The sequence below is a fragment of the Corvus kubaryi genome, unplaced genomic scaffold (assembly GCF_017639235.1).
Source record: "Corvus kubaryi isolate FWS band 111438036 unplaced genomic scaffold, C.kubaryi_AGA036_p1.0 137, whole genome shotgun sequence".
In the NCBI taxonomy this organism is placed as follows: domain Eukaryota; kingdom Metazoa; phylum Chordata; class Aves; order Passeriformes; family Corvidae; genus Corvus; species Corvus kubaryi.
This window is the reverse complement of record NW_024580671.1, coordinates 7,043,404-7,061,094: the sequence shown is the minus strand read 5'-3', so window position 1 is coordinate 7,061,094 and position 17,691 is coordinate 7,043,404. Positions and strand designations below refer to the sequence as shown.

The 17,691-nt window shown below is 39.7% G+C and overlaps 1 long non-coding RNA gene across 1 annotated transcript; it reads left to right on the top strand.

Annotated features, from left to right (window-relative positions):
* Nucleotides 1-1,725: 1,725 nt before the first annotated feature.
* LOC121659551 lies at nt 1,726-16,368 on the top strand. Its single transcript, XR_006014372.1, has 4 exons — nt 1,726-1,869; nt 12,090-12,217; nt 13,492-13,602; nt 16,203-16,368. It is a non-coding gene; the product is annotated as an uncharacterized LOC121659551 (long non-coding RNA).
* Nucleotides 16,369-17,691: the final 1,323 nt, after the last annotated feature.

Here is a 17,691-nt window from a genome sequence, read left to right as displayed (position 1 = left end):
CTGCTGCAAGAACAGTACAGAAGAATAATACAGAAGTTTAAGCCGGTCGGGAGGTTTGGGTTTTTTTGCATTATGGGATGTTATGATGTAGTGAGCACTGCGGCTCCTGATGGCCACACTGTATCAGAAGCAAAACATACCTTTAATCTGCTTGGACAGTGTACCTTTAATCTGCTACTATGCAGCAGCTGGTAAGGGTGCTTGCCCCCAGATTTCTTCCTTAAGACATCTCTTCCTTACTTTTAGGCTGAAATCTGGAAAAGCTACTGTGGAACATTCATCAGAACCTTCTCAAGATACTCACCATTTCACTTTGTTAGCTGGTCAAACTAGCTAACAATTCTTTGATTGAAAAATCTTTAATATTTTTAGTCTTCCTTGTGATTAAAAACTCAGCTCCACAAACACAGAAAAGCTTAGAGGAATAATGACACAGACCTAATCAGAGAAAGACCTAATCAAAGAATCCTCTCTTGGTACCTTCTAGGGCTATCACAGGTGAGAAATTAGTCCCATGGGCTCTAGAGTGAGACTCAGTTCAGCTGGGGAGGCTCTCTGGATCCCCTTACAAGCTGAGGAACACACTGGTGTGTGGGAGCCATGATGAGATGCAGAGGAAGAGAAGTTCAGGACTGTAAAATACATTTGATGGGGATTTCACGGGACAAACTAATTGCAGAAAAAGGAGGGATCAATGGTGACCTGGAGAGGAAAAAATACAGAAAAAAAGAGAAATATGGGAATAAATGATTACCACCAATCACACTGTCAGTCTGGAACTGTGTATCTGTTTAACAGTTTGTCTTGCTATCAAATGCAATTCTAATTATTTCTGTGGGTGTGGAGCATCTCCAATCTATGTGAATGGAGGTCTAAGTATCAGCAGCTGGAAATCAGGCCCTAGGATCATAGTGGCCATGGTGCCAGCAAATAGAGTGACAGAGGTGCATGTTGTGTGAGTGTGAATGTTAGTGTGCATCGTCAGTGAGCATCAAGCATAACGCTCTGGTGAGTAGGATACATGACTTAGGAACCACGTATTGGTGCAGCCATGAGTCAGGGCTGGATGCTGGAGAGAATAAAGCAGTGTGCAGATTGGCAGCTGGAGGCACTGCAAGGTCCACACCAGCTACTGGAGGCATTATGGTGCCTGGGAGTCAACTACTCTAAGGTCATAAGTCTTGGACCTACTACTAGACATATTTACATGTGTGTCTCTGTGTGCAAGGTAACTGAGTGTCCAGAAGATCCAGAGGACTGAACTACTGGTAGACTGGACATCTAAGTACACTTAATGGAGGTATCCAGGGTACATTTGTAGGTTTGAGCTCCAGCAACTGAGGCAAGGTGACACAGGGGCTCATATGCCCAGATACCTGCAGCTGGGGAGACTCAGATCCAGTGGCAGCAATGGGATGCACTGTGTGCCTAAAACCAGAGGGATCCACAGTGTATGTGTGTGTATAATTCAGAACAAGCAAACTATACATATATATATATATACACACACATTTCTCACTAACAGACGTTCATCCCAGTCAGCCAGAGAGGGGAACTCTTCCCTTATCTTGTTCAACAGCCAGCTGTAGCCTCCAGTGGTGGGTGTGGACACCCTCTGCACCTGGGCACTGAAGTGGTTGGTGGCTGGAGTCATTGACCAGCCCACTCTCTCACACAGGATTACTGGGAACACGTGTCCAGTCTCAGTACCTGCTAAGCCAGCGGACATGGAGCTGCAACAACCTCACCTCTATTGAGCCACCAGATTTGGCAGCTCCAAGATTAGTAATGTCTTTCTTTCTATAGCACGTCCTGGCAATATGGCTGTGCAAGCTCACATCCTCCATACTCTGAGAAACTGGAAATGCTGTAAGTATTGCTAATGATGTATAAGTACCTGACAAAAGCTGTTAGTGTCTGCCGTGGGGTAACTATTTCACATGATATTTCATGGCCCTTCAGCTAGTTGCAGTGATAATAGACTTCTGATTGCATCCAGAAGAGAAGAAAAAGAGGTGGGTAAAGGGAGGTAAGAGAAGAGATGCACAGTTAGCAAACTTTATGCTAGTCATGAAGAAGATGGGCAGGAAATAAATTAGAGGATTATACTGCATGACATCACATCACATTGCTTTTTAATGATTACTGACAAATCCCTGATTAGCATTGTCAGCTTTCATAGCAGTCAGGAGTGTCAATTCCCAAATCCTGTTGTATTGCAAGTAATAGATAGACTGTTAATTTTAACTTAGTAAATGATGTAAAATTCTGGAGACTTTTGACTCTATTTTTAATGCTAATATAGTCATTGGACAAGATGCAGTGTCAGTGCTGGTTTATTATAAACCCTATTGGTCAAAGGTTAACAGAAAACCTGTCATGCAAAAGCTGAAAAAATCCAAGGGTTGTATAAGCACTTATGGCAAGGAGTATCTGAAACACTGCAGAAGAAAATGTTGACAATGGTTGAGTTTTTAAACCCAGGATTAACAGGAAAAGGTTTCAGCTTGAGAATATAGCAGTTTAAAACAGGATCAGCTGCTGGAGCTTGTGCCCCAGGTTCTGACATTGTTATAACACACAGCAAGAATTAGAGAGGCCAAGTTTCCTATTTGTTGGCTGTTGAGGTGTCTGGAAGCTAAGTCTAGAAGAACTGTACTTTGTTCCCTATATGTGCTCACAACAAATATTCCTGAACTTGAAGTAATACAAGTTTAGAAACAATGGCTAGTACTTCCTAATGCCCTTAAGTTCTGGAGCTCTGTTTCTGTTTCACACATAAACACGCAACAAAAAAAAAAAATGGAATCTGTGCACTAAACCATCTTTCGAGAGTTCTGGACATAAATGAATGATCCACAATGCCAGAAAAATATTTTTTCTTTTTTGACATTCATAGCCTTTTTGTTTGAACATCAGAATATTGATGTGACTACCTGTTTATATTGAAGTTTGAAAAGACCATCATATCCATATCAATAGGAAATGGAAAATAAAAACCAAAGGGATCACTTCATTTACAGCTTCCTTGCTGTTTATTTGCTGGTTTGTTGTGTTTTTGGTGGGGGTTTTGGTGCATTGGAGTCTGAACAATGCAATAAAGTCAGTGGTCCGCTATTAATGTTAAAGTTCGTATCCTATATTATGCTATGATGTCATCTAAATCTTTGGGTTTTCCTAGGTATCAGGGAGTTAGATACAGCACTTCAAATATATTTGATTCAACATTTGATTATTTTTCTTTGGAAGTAAGTATATGAATGTGTTTATATGCTTTCTGTAATCATGGTCTGAAAGACCACTCCTGGCAAAGAAATTTAGAAGAGGCAAATACATCCAAAGAGAGAGAGTTTGTCTCAGTACTCATTAAAGCCAAGGGAAAGAATCCCAACAACTCAAGGAAGCTTTAGGTAAATTCCAAGGATTCCTGTTTCTACAGTTCCGTTTGATTCAAACTATTTATTCTTCTTTCTTCTTTTTTTTTTTCCCCCCAGTGAAGCCAGTGCCATCATGCCCATGGAATCAGAGTAAAAATGCACTGTCTGTGTTTTTCATACATTAAAGACTCATCTAACATCTGACAGGTTTTGATATTTCACACAGCATAGCTCCCACTGTCAGAGGCACAGCAGTGAATGAACTTCTGGGACATAAAGAGATGTTGCACCAGTGTCAATTAGTGAAACACTGCAGGAAATATTCTAATCCTTGCTGAAAGCAGTTTTGTTACCTAAAGCAATAGCACTTTCAGGTAGGTGATATGGAGCTTTTTTCATTTAAGAACTCTCTGAGCCCTACCTGTCTTTTCTGTGTGTCCTCTGTGCCACCACTCTGTGAATAACATATCTGTAATAGAAATGCAAAAACTGTGCTTAGCTATTTAAAATTCAGCCTTCACAGGTATTCCCCAGCTACTCTATGTGTCAGAGCATAATTTTTTTGGCTTTGGACCTTCACCATGTTAAAACATTTTACAATATTTACACAATCAAATCCTGTTAGTAAAAATAGCAGAACAAATGCTTGAAATTGTGTTCATCTGAGTGAATCCAGGGGGGGTTTTATGTACCAATAAAACCATTGTCAGCAAACCTAATGGGCTCTACTTAATTTTTTTATTTATACTGATGTATTTACAATGTGACACTCTTAAGTACTGCTGTTTACTCAGAACTGCTACTTCTGGAAGTAATATCCATCATTTCCTTGTTCAATATTTATAGTTCTCTTTTATCACCAGCAAGGTTTCATGTAAATTTAGGGATCTAATCTTGATATTGCTGCCACATCTATATGCAACAGTTCAACTGATTCTCCAGCACCTGAAAACCTGTATGATGTTTTAAAAAATAAGTAAACATAAAGCCAGCATATAAAGACCTCAAATGAAAATATTTTCCCTGATATCTTACTCCATCAGGCATCCAGCCATTCATGCCCATTTCCATCTCTGAATTTACTTCAATGAGCCAGAAGCCTTTACTTGTGCAGTCGTCCTGACACTTGTCGTGCCTTTTCCTAGTATGGTTGGTCACTCATAAAAGTTACTGTCCCAGCTATCAGCACAGCTCCACTGTGCTTGGATTCCTTCCAGGGACAAAGGAAAAGCTCAAACCAAGGAAACATGAACAGAAACTTGAGGCACACATGCTAACAGGCATTAAAGCTGGTGATCGAACTTGGATCATGATAGAAAAAACAGAGCAACCACTAATGTTTTTCATGTGAAATGAAGCTTGCAATGAATTTTCAGATTAGAACAGTCTATAGATGTCTGCAATGTCCCTGCATTATCAGAAAGAAGACTGCAGAATTTAAGCTATTTGTCTTATGTCCTCTACCCCTGCCTGGTATTTATTTTTGAGGGGAACTACTCCAAAGAGTATTAGCAAAGGTCCCAGAGAAATTACACTTCAAACTACCGCCTGTGGAGCATGTTTCTCAGTGTGACTCACATGTCCTTCCTTAAAAGTCAAGACACATAACACATGAACTCATAAATATGAATGCATTAAATCCTATTAATAGTTTTTAACAACATTCATCATCCCATTGGAGCATACCATTTTATTGCCACTCACTGTCCTTCAGAACAGATATGAAGAGTGTGGAGAAGTCACAATGAAACAAAAGGGAGGGGACAAGCAGGAACTTGTGTTCAGGCTGGAGCATAAATTTACAAACTACTCCTTGAGAAGAGGTGGTGACCTTAGAGGGAAATATTTTCCCTACAGTTGTGTAAGACCACAGTACATTACTTCATGAGTAGCCTTTGCTGACATCAGCTGGAATAGCAAATTGGCACTACAATAAAATTCAAGGTTGGTAACTCAGACTCCTTTTAGAAAACATACTTGAAATTCATAAAGCAAGGAGCTCCCTGCATCATTGTGACTGCCATCTGCGGAAAATAAACCTTTTTAGATCAGAGTCCTTGCAGTGAGGTTAGAGAAATACATAATTTGGGAAAAAAACCTAGTTAATTTCCAGCAAACAATTTTAAGTGCTTCAATATAACAATGGAATCTAACCATCCTTGTCTGAGTGAATATGCAAGAGCATCTGGCAGCAAGTACCTGTAGATGTTGCATGTGGAGTAACTCAGGGAGCCACTCAGTCCAGACTATTCTGAGTCTTATCTCAAGCCACACAGTCCAGAGGTTTCTTTCTCAGTCATTCAGAAAGTCTCTGAAAGTTCCTCTTCTCATAAATAGGCACTAGGTAAACAATGAAATGACATGAGAGAAGCAAAGGGAAATCTTTCAAGCTGTCTAGACTGAAATAATTTAGAACTACAGAGAGAAGGGACAGAATCATTCCACCCACACTGCAGATCTTGCATGCAGAAAGACCCCCTTGAGCACCCAAGCATTCCTCTTGTCTAAAGGGGGAAGACAATTCAGCTGACTAACAATTACAGATGCTTTAGGAGGTACTGACATGTGGGGCCTTATTTCTGCATTGCCTCAGCTGCTCTGACTGGTAATCAGTACAAAAAGCCAGCTAAATGAAAAAGACCAACTCTAAAGCAAGATTAGGTTTATGGCTTACATTGTGTGCTCACTCCAGCTCCAGCAGGAAAATAAAGATATTACTTTGGTGGCCATTAATTATTTATTACCTGCTATCTGCACCTCTGAACCATTCCTGCTGCAGGAGCTGCCATGCATTTATGGCAATTCATCAAACACATATGCTTTCAAATTCCCTGTAAAGCCATAAACAGGGATGCCATCTGCCAGCTAAGTTAGAGAAGGCTTGATTTATCGGAACAGATTTTTCTGTTTAAAAGTCCTAATGTACAAACTCTGGGTAAGATAGGCAAAGGCACTCTGATATAATAAACAAAAGAAGAGAACAAAACCCCAGAAATCTGATGTCCAACCATGTGGCTAGTGCAATAAAGACAGATGGAAACAGATGCAAATACCTACTTTATAATAGCAGTTCTGTTATTTCCAATTCTCAATACAGCTTCCCCAGTTCAACCTGCTTTGCAGTTTGCAGCCATACGCTTGCATCCTTAACAGCCAAGCACTTTTCACAACTCTCCATGCAGAACCAGTTCACAACTTTTTCCTTTCTATCATTTGTTTTCTTCAGGCTTTGATCCTTCAGAAAGTTATAAATACTTACTTTACCCACTGCAATCACTGGGGCTTTTATAGGAGTAAAAATGCTTGCATTCTAGAAGCAAAAAAATGCCACATGAGTCTCCATACAGATGTAGGATTTTTTCATTCTTGCTTGCTCTTACTTTCTTTCCAAGTGTATTTTTACTTCTAGGTCATGGATTGATGCTATTAAAAGTTGCTCAAGCTTGACAAGTTCAAATTCTCTAGAAATACAGGTTCAGGTCAGAGGTCTGACCTGAGACCAGCTGATACAAATCAAAATATGTCTACTGAACGTTGAATTAGGTGGTACATGGTGAGTGTGTACTTCAGTTGTCACCTGAAACCCCTTCTGCGTGGCTCAGGTGGGAGAAGTTCCTATAGTAGTTTTCTTAAGTACTAAATTCTTTCTCTTCTGTTAAGACTTACAGCCTGATTTTAACTAGATAATTGAATTGCAGCAGGAGGAACTTTTCTTTTGCTCTGTGTAGATTCCCTTCTGGGGGCAAGTAAAAGAAATGAAACAGAATCCACAGTGCAGCCTATTTTAAAATACTGATGAGTCTCTGTCAGAGACTGAAAATAGTTCATGTCTCAAACATTGATATAAAGTTTTGCTCATTATAAAGAAGCTACAACCGAAGAAGCTTCCCTGAAGAGAGGGACTTTGAACTGAAAGTCAAACTGTTGATTAGATAAAGGGAAAGGCATTGTTCAATCCTCTCAGGCTGAGGGAAAGGAATACATCCACAAAAGGCCAAAGCCACCAGCTGCAACTATCCCCAGCTGAGTTTGGGGTGGGGGAGAGCCCAGCTCACAGAAGCCAGGTATACACAGACTCCCCCCAGCCGAGGGGGGAGGAGGAGGTTTTGGGTGCATGGTGCAACCTCTGGTGAGAGGCAATGAACACCCATCCTCCGTTACACAAACCAGCCCACCTGTGGAACCCCCATCCCCACAGGGCACATCCATGGGACATTCACATGAGAGGCTTGGCCCCACAGGACTGCATGTGATGCAACAGACCCAGAGTCTGCTGTGAGAGACTGACCCCCACCTCAGGGGGACATGGCCTGAGCATATAAACCCATGGGACTCTGTGCCTTCTGGGGGAACCTTCACCACCCAGAGACCAGCTGGAGAGGATCAATGAACATCATTGGGATCCACAGAGTGGTGATATTTTCCTTATTCTGTCCCTGTCACTCTTTCTGTCCTCCCCACCTATCTTCTTTCTTCCTTACTCTCTCATATTTACCATCAAATAAACCCCTTACTATTGTCACTGGCATATGGTCTCATTTCTGCCTTAATTCGGGCAGAGGCATCTCTTAGAACCTTAAAACTGGATCATAAGAGTCTCTCTCATTTATTAGGTGTCTGTATGTATGAAAGAGAAACATCCCAGCAGCAAATAGTCTATGATGGCTAATTGAGAAGCAGACACCCAGGCAGAGCCCCAGTTTGAGAGAGCTGACAATTTATTCAATACCAGCTCAGGTGAGTGAGCATAGTAAGCCATTCTACCTTGCAGAATAATTATATGTAAAATAACAAACTTGTGACATACCTGCACAGAGGAGAAATACAGAAACATAAACACAGAAGGAAAAAAGGGCTATATTCACTGTACTAAGCCGTCAGTGAACCACTTTTATTCTCCTTATTGCCTTTCCCTCACTTTCTGGGGCATAATGACAGTGGAAGAGTCCTGAAAATGTGTCCTACCACAATCCATAATAGTCCATTGCAATTGTTAGGTTCCATGTGTTTCAGCATTGTAAAGCTCAGAAGAAACAGTGTAATAGAGCAATGAGGTTAAAAGATTGCGTTCCTTATTAAAATAATTAAGTAACTAAAGAAGAATTGTCAACAATTGCATAAAAAGAGAAGGAATTCAAACTTCAAAATAAGGAAGGAAAAGTCAGAAACAAGTTTTCATTCAAAGCTTTGCAGAATATGTATGATCTAAAAAAAATCTCATCAATCTGAGGCAAGAAAACTCCTTGAAAATCACTCTGAGTCATAGAATTGGGGAGGGTGCTCAAAAAAGCGTCATATTCTCTTTGCTTGTTCTCCTACTCTTCCCCTTGCATCCACCCCTGAAGACTTGTCAGAAACTGAATACTGAAGTCGGTGGGTCTATAATAGAAGTCCATACAGCTTCTCCTATGTTCTCCCAATGTCCTGCTTATGTGGGCACAATGCAAGAGTTACCAGGATGTGTGTCTGTTAGGCTGTGGAAGTAATATGAAATCATTCCCTGAACTAGAATCAGTAGGTTGGTAAGTTTAAAAAATTTGAATTATCAATTCAAAACATGCTCCTTTCATTAACAACTGTCATCATTATAGTGACACAAAAAATTCACACTTCAGTAGTGTCTTACCTAATTTAAATTAAAGTTTATTTAGTCAGTAAACTTCTCACATACTAATTTTCAGATGTTATTCTGAGCCAAACAAGTCAATTTCAGCTACTTTCCCAATAATTAGTTCACTTAGGTGTACAGACCCGAGTACCAGGCTCTGTGCTTTCGATGTAGGCCACTCAAAGCCTGCGTCATGTCCATGCCTGCTAATAACTGTGCCTGGAGTAGGGTCTCCAAAAGGATCTGTTACTAAGGCTCCTCTGCATGTGATCAAATTGGGTCCCCATCAGGCCAAGCATCCTACACACAGTCCACATTTGCTAGATCCAGTCAATGACTCTTTAGCATTTCCTAAAATACACCTCCAATATTAAAGAAGCTATAACACCTAAGATGTGTTCATATCCTTTCAAAACACTGCTTGTCTTCCCCTGTAGGACTTTGCCCATACTATGACAACATGCAGGAATTATCTGATACCAGATACCATTTAATCAGTAAGGGAATTAAATGGAAAAATCTTCAAATACAAGAGATAAATAACCTGTACAGGTGAGGCACTAAATTTAGGTGAGATTTTTTCATTGGGCTGGACAAGAAGCACTCTCTTAAATTTCAGGTGAAGTCTTCTAAGGAAGATGCAAAGAGGATTAATATGAAAGTTCTGAACTACTTTTCCAAAGTGTGTTATTCATCACATGTAAGGTTATATTCCATGAATTCTTAAGCCATTTGAATCAATCTGAATAGAAACTTTTTTTATTATTCATAAACAAGGCATTTAAAATAATTTAAAATTAAAGTTACTGAGGTAGAATCAAAATATTAGAGCTTTACGTTGTATTAAACATGGGTTTATAACAATAAAATATGCCTCAGGCTTGTCACATTAGATATACAGCTTTTTATCTGAAAGGACAGATTTAGAAAGCTAGACTTAACCATTCTAGATAGCTCATTTTGTACTATTATCTGTAGTTCAATACAGTATTTTATAACTATTGGAACACATAATAAGAAACGGCAAGATAAACATTTCTTTCTATCGTTGTATTTCCCCAAAATGATAAAGGTCTAGTCCTGTTTATCAAGTAGAGACACTATGCAGATGAAAAAGAAAGAGCTGGTTATGAACATAAAAGCATTCAGGATTAACCATGAAAGTATAAAACACTGTCCCAAAATATTTTTGACTGAATCCCAAATTCTGAGGCCCAAAAATTCATTTTTATTTTATAAGGGAAGCCAGTTTTCTCTTAAGATTGTCACAGACATACAATAAAATATCCTGAAATAAAATGCACGGTGCTGTGCTTCTTCCAAATTACACTGTGCTCTATTCTGTGCTGAATTTTGATGCAAAATTACTCCAACAAAGCCAAATTTCTGCGGTTTTCTTCCAAATCGAATCCATCAAGCACAGTAACTGCCCAAGGCTTTTTTATGAAAGCTGCTGCTAACAGACTGCAGAGAATCCAGCATGCAGCCATCCAACATACCATGTTTAGCACCTCCACACATTTGATTAATTCCTGTGTTATTTGGATATATCTAAGAGATTTTTAGATTGTTGAACTGTTCTAGTTTTCCAAAGCTTGCTGTTGGAGAACGATACCTGTGCTTTATATAGACCCATATGAGCATGGTTTACAGACCAGAGATTTCTGCATGGTCCTCTCCTTGAACTTGGGGAAGCTGGATCTGCCCTCATTATCTGGGAAATTTTTTAATGGTTTTTTGATAGAGCAGTGGCTTCAGAGCTTCCCACCAGCTTGATCAGAGCATTATACCCTGCCCCTAAACTCTTCTCACACCCATTTGCACCCTTCTGTCATGATACATGAACCAGAATAGTCCCGTTTCTTTACCTGTTTCTTCTGCATTCAGAAGTCCTCTCATATAAAGGATTAGGGTTTTCCTTCATAGAAAATCCTTCCTACATGAAATCATACCTGTCTATAAACTCTAAATGTTATAGGGACCACTGTTGCAAGAGAACAGATAAGGGTGTGTTTACTGCTTGGAGGTTATCCTTACAGTCTCACAAGACCTTGAAGTCTCTCATGCTTATCACAAAACTTCTCTGTAACAACCCTTGATGATTTAGAAATGAAACAGAGGCCAAAGAGATATACAAGCACATCTGATACTCAGGGCAGGGTGGGAAGGAAAAAAAAAAGACCAGAGGTAGTGTTGAGGGAGATTTTGATTGGGTTAAGATTGAGGTGGAGCTTTGCAATGGGGAAAGAGATTGTCCTGGGGATGGTGGTGCCTGGAGTGAGCGAGAGTTCAGTAGTTGAAGAATGCAAAGAAGATGGCCCATGCACTTCAGAGAAGGAGAAACACATTTTAAACACCTGCATGTCAGGCAGAGGCTGCTCTCTCTGGGTATCCTTTGAGCAGCAGAGCATCACAAAAGAGGTGAGAAAGGAAACCAGTGTCATATCTACGGTCGCCAGGCAACTGCTGCTCATCAGAGAGCACGGCGAACAGAAGTTGCCCTCCCCACACTCGCTGAGAGGATTCAGCTCCATATTTCCCTGGTACAAACCAGTTCCTTAGATGCACAGTATCTGGGAGATAATAATGTTTCCTTGTATTATCAATACCTTTCTGGCTTGTGCTTTCTCATATTTGCAATACAGCATAAGTTTTGTGTAAAAGGAAGGTATATCTGTCCTGAAGGTCATATTGAACCCTTTACACTTTGTAGGCATTTATATATAGAAAACAAAGGTTGTTAAACAAATGTATAAAAATTATTGGCCAGGTTCTTCTTTATCAGTGTGCAAATCAAAAGTAAGCCCACTGACTCAATAAAGTCACAATGGCCTAAGGAGGAACATTCCTCCCAATATGTCATTGCTTTTTTGTGAAATCAGAATGTCCTGTGCTTTAATTTAAAAGGTAGTCTATTTTTACTGTAGGCAGTACAATAGAGACTGTAGTGCTATCCTTTGAGGTGTTGTGAGTCATGAAACCATAAGTTATCCATATGGATGTTCATCATTCATCAAACACTAATAGCTTCTCTTTGATGCCTGAAAGAAATACAAAAATACAGAATACTGCCTTTTAAAATTCTGAGTATTTCTCTTTTTCAGTGATGCTTCACAATCTGTGGGGATTCCATTGCAAATGAGAACTGCTATGTGAGCTCTAAAAAAAATATCGGTGGAAAGGATTTACAATAATTCATTAATGATTAGAAAACAGTGGATCTAAACTAACAGTGAGTATACTTCCTTTTTATAAATGGGCATATTACCAGCTGTCAAAGCTGGAGAAATACAGAGTTTATTGTATAGCAGCCTATCCTTTGATTAAAAATGGGACTTGATTAATAATGAGGAAATTCACAAGTTGGCTTAACAGGAAACCTGACTTCTATGACTTCTTAAGTCCTTTGCTGTACTGCCATCAGGAGTCTGTGACATTGATTTAGCAATGCTATCAAAGCACTGACCCATCCTCAACAGATCCTACTGTTCTCATTTTCTCCAGGCTATTTTAAGTAGCAGCTGACATTGTTCCTCCTGCCTTTCATCTGTTTATCAGTCACGTTCAGACATCAGTCAGAATTTCCCATGTCAGCTTTCTACTTGGCTCTCACCTCTGCTTTCTCTTCACGCTGTCCTGTCAGGATTTGTCAATTTCTCCTTTCCAACACTGGACTGTAGCTGGCATTAATGCAGCTTCAGCACAGAAACAATATACCACAAAATGGCAGGAAGAACTGGAAGTTTGAAAATTGAAGTATGATCCTTACCATTGTGGAGAGAAATTGATTTTTTTAGGTACTGAATTTAAAAGTGCAGTGTATCGTTTGTCTGTTAGCCTGGTCCCAGCTTGAGAAGGGCATAAAGGAGGACTGAGAAGCAGAACTGCAGGTCATTTGCGATATAATTAATTACAATTATGCAACTTAGATTTCAGGCTAGTGATCATTCAATTACACTTGCAGGAGATGGAGCACAAATTGACTTTGTCACAAACAGTTCGGCAGAAAGGTCATTGTGTCTTTTTTTCTATTATGAAAAGAAATTTCTGAGAAACCATCTATACAGAAAATTTGGGAATACTAAGTTTGAAGATGCTTTTAAAACTGATAAAATGTCAATAATTTCAGCTTTTTAAAGAAAAAATATGTAGAGACTGTGTTATACAAAATCAGAGGGCAACTAGGGTTTCTAGTCTTTCTGTCAGCTGCTTTGGAAAAGTTACAGCTATAGCCTTAAATATCATAAACAAAGGAGCCTCTGAGAAATAACATGTTCCAGTTTGACAGTGACTATTCACAAAGGGATGGCTTACCATCCCAGCTTCATATTCTGGCAAATACCCAGCATCAAGAGAGAAAATTTCTTCTGACTTTGGAAGAACTTCTTAAGAGATTGTAATGTACTCCTAAGGTATCCTGAGCATTATTCCTTAAACTGCTATTCAATGATACAAGACTTAGACTTTTGAATTTCCCCCTGAATTGTATGCTGTGCTATTTTTCAGCAATTAAAGAAGCTATGGAGATCACCCATTATTCCTTTGGAGCATATATGGCGTAACACCGTTTCTACTGATGAAATTCATATGAGGATGCTTAAATGGAAAAGTGAATTTGTAAGTTAAATTATTTTAAATTTGTAAAATATAATCTTTTCCATGTGATAGATGAATGTAAACACATCAATTATTGTGCCAGTTTTTGTGGAAGCATTGAACTACTCAGCAATTAACAGCTGTTAAACAGAAATGTTAAAATATTTAATTCAGAATTTATTTGTAAATTTTAAATTACCTGTATCTGTAGATGAAAGACTTTTTTTAAATGATAAATTTATAACAGAAAAATTTTCAGCAGTAGGAATTATAGACCAATGGAAAGGAAAAACACAAACTCCCACAAGGAGGAGATAGATACTTGCTGATGATCAGCCACTGAATGTCATTATGCTGCCAATGGAAATATACAGATCAGTCTTTGGACAAGGAAATGTGAGCTCTGTGCTTTGAATCTAGATCTCCTCATCACATTCACTGGTCTTTGTTTAGCTGGATAATTTGTGTTGTTTTGCTCACAACCAGTATGCTTATTTCCAGATAACAGGTGTCAGGTTCATGGGAGTTTGCAAAACTTGAAACATTCTTAGGTTGAGAAAGACAAATACCAAAAGACTCAGATATTGAAAAAATAAAGCAAATGGTAATCACCTAGACAAAAACACATGAGTAGTAATATTTGAGTTTTGGGGTACAGACCCTCTCTATGACCAACATGCTTCCTCAAGGCAAAAAACAGCTCACTTCAAGGACTAAAATTTTAAATAAATGAATTAGTTTGAATTAAATTGAAACCCCTTTCATACTTATCAGAAACACTTATACTCACACTAAAAGAACTGCAGTTTCCAGACTCAGCTTGGATTTGACTTTCTGTAACATTCAGCAGCTTGCACAGGAAATTTATCCTTTTCACATGGCCATGTAAGGCTGACTACCCACTGCTGAAGATAGCAGTGGACCAACAATTACTTGTAGGTCACTCATTTACCTGAGGTAGATGCCACAGACTGCAGGAAGACACACAGTAGTTTGTGGGGCTGGACAACCATGAAATCTACCTTTCTATTATCAACAATCTGATCTAGAAAATAAAGTGGGGTAAACATCACATCTGTCACTTGCACTATTCAAAGTTTCTCAGTTTCAAACAGTCTTCATCTTCTAGCAAACGACCTTAAGAGTAAATATTTTTTCAACAAGATTGCTTTTAAAATTGGAGGAAAAAAAAGAAGAGAATGACAGAGAGAAAATTGGGGTTTGATTGCCTTGCTTTTAAACAACTCAATCAATACCAGAAGGAACTAGAACATTGCAGGAGTAGCAGAATAAATTTGGGACCTGGCAAAAATGGAGAGAACCTAATTCTCTCACAAGGTGCACATGTGCATTTTTATTTCTTTTAGTGAAGTGTATGTGAGTCCCACTTGGGATCAGCCCTGTACTGAGCAAGGAGTATACTAAGAAAAGCACACATCAAGAAGGAAATCCTATCCCAAATCCAGTTCAAATTAAGTTAAAACAAAAAGCTTTTTGTGCTCTCTATGGCCTCTCTTCCTTTGACCTCGCCTTATTTGTCAAAAACAAAAATAACTTAAAGATCAAAACTCTGAAATGGGAAATATTTTCTATTGTGGAACTAATGCAGTTTGGGCTTGTACAAACAAGAATTTTTTATACTTATTCCTAACAGCTGTGGTTTCTTGTTTTTTCTTTTCAAAGAAGCAACACTTCTGTAGATACCAGGTAGCAATACAACCTATGCCATACTTATGTAGTAACATTAGTTTGGGGAATATAATTGAGATACTTTCTAAGATTGTGCCTATATTTAAAATTAGGGCTTATGTGCAATTTTGGTACAATACTTTTTATTAAAATGTCGATAGTTTTGTACTCTTGTAGTTTATCTTGTATATAAAATGTGCTATTTTACATACACTGCTCTGCCAGCTCTTTTCAAGCACACTTAAAAAACAGAAAAAAATCAATATTTTAACTAGCACTCTGAAAGGCATATGAAAGACCAAAAAATAAGTGTTGTGGTGTAAAAGCAACAAAAAAAAATTTAAAAAATTTAAAAGCCGCGGAAACCCCACTGCTGCTTGAAATAATATGGTCACTGCACTAACGTTGACTCAGTTAATCAAGAATGTCATATCAAGGGTAAATGTGGAAGATTGGAACTTAAAACACTCTAAACCTATCCATCAAGCAACAGAGTTGGAACTAGATGATCCTTAGCATCCCTTCCAGCCAAAGACATTGTACAATTCTATGATTCTATCAAACGTGAAATTGCAGTCACACTGAAAATTTGGTTGCCCAGACAAGTAATAGAATCAGCACAAGATGCTGTTATTTCCCTCTCTCTTTGCATCTGTGCCAAAACTCATACATAAGGACACATTCCACCAAGACCTTGTTGCTAGGTTATGGTGCTACCATATTTTCATCACACTGGGAGAGCTATGGAGCCAACTACCACCCAAGGCTACTGGAAGATAAACCAGCTGTTCAGGGCCCTATCACTGAGTTAGTTCATAGTGTACAGCTCAAGTACGGGCTGTTGTGGGTACTTGATATGGAACCTGATGTGTTAAACTAATGTCAGTACCTCTCTGATCTTTGATGGCTTTATTTTCTCCTTGGGATTATAGGCACCAAGCCTGGATAAGCCTGTGGCTGCCCTGGGGTGCAGTATGGAGCGGGAGTTGTGTGCAGGCCATGATTGACTGTCCTTCAGAGACTATGCTGTCTTGACAAGGTACTACACACCTGTGTCCATGAATGTGGAAATGTTTAAATAAAAAATTCAAACCAGAAGTGCTTTGTTTTGCCTTTTCCGTGGCTAAAGAGAGCTAAACTGATTGCAGTACCAGGATGCTTATACTGAGCAATTTCTATAGCAACGGGATGACACAGGCTGGCTCATCAGTTGCATTGTTATTCCATGAAAGCATATACTGGAATAATTAACAAGTCTGAGGAAAAAATGGTTGATCTATGGTAATATCCTGCGTTTACTAAGAAAACACTGCTTTTGGCTAGGGTGCTTTTACTTCCTCCCTTCATCTACAGTTAAAACAAAAACTGAATGGTAATTAAAATCTAGAGTGCCACACTCATGGGTCACCCCATGGTCTCCACACTAGTTCTTGTTTGTTTGACTGATACATGGATGCATCCCTGGATATATATTCAAAAGGAGGGAGTCATTGATTAAATTGCTGCAAGTGACAGGAAAATGTGAGGCAAGGGACAGCAGAAGAATTTTTTTACCTGAACTGGACTTTGACTCACTGATTTCGTGTGGACAAACCATGATCCCTGATCTATGACAGCTTGTTAGGGGTCAGTAGCTCTGACTGAGGAAGAGGTGACCGGTCTGGGGAGATGGTCTCGAAAGGAATCGCCTTCCCGAGGCCCGGTGTCTTCCCTCAGCTGCTGGCCAGGAGGGCCCTTGCAGAAGCTGTCAGCTCTTTAGTGATTATCAGCTCATGATTCCAGCTCAGCTCTGCTGGGCAGCCTCCAGGCCAGACTGGGGAGAGAGACAAGAGGCCCGTGTAGCTGGTTCTGCACAGAGGTAGCTTTATTGGTCCGTACTCTGGTGAAGGGAAGGCCAGGGACGAGCAGCTCTCTGCCCTCGCAGGGGCAGGGGGCTTGCTTTATAGGGATACAGGGGGTGGGTGTCAGAGGGTAAAGGCCAGTGGGCTACAAAGGATCTGCATAGGGTCTCCCAGAGGATTCTGGGTTTGTCTTCTTCTCACTGTAACTGCAGAGTAGCTGCCTTCCCAGGGGGGTCCTGCTGGGAGATTGCTCAATCTCCTTATCTCAGCAGACGTCCCTCCAGCGCAGTGGCTGGGCATACCCTGCACTGATCCACTTCTTACATTGACTCAGAGCAATGAGGAGCATCAGGACACTCCAACTTGAAGCTGCCAGAATGCAGGAGTCAGGCAGGGGCCCAGGTTTGATCGCCAAAGAGCTTTGTCTGTGGTTGCAGGCTTTCAACAGACTGCAGAAACTGCAGAGGGTATCAGGCTGACTATGTAAGTAACAAAACATATGGGGACAAGCACAGTGATTGTGATCATTACAACAGAGCATGAAATGATAACAGTAACAAGGAATTAGGCTTGTATTTCA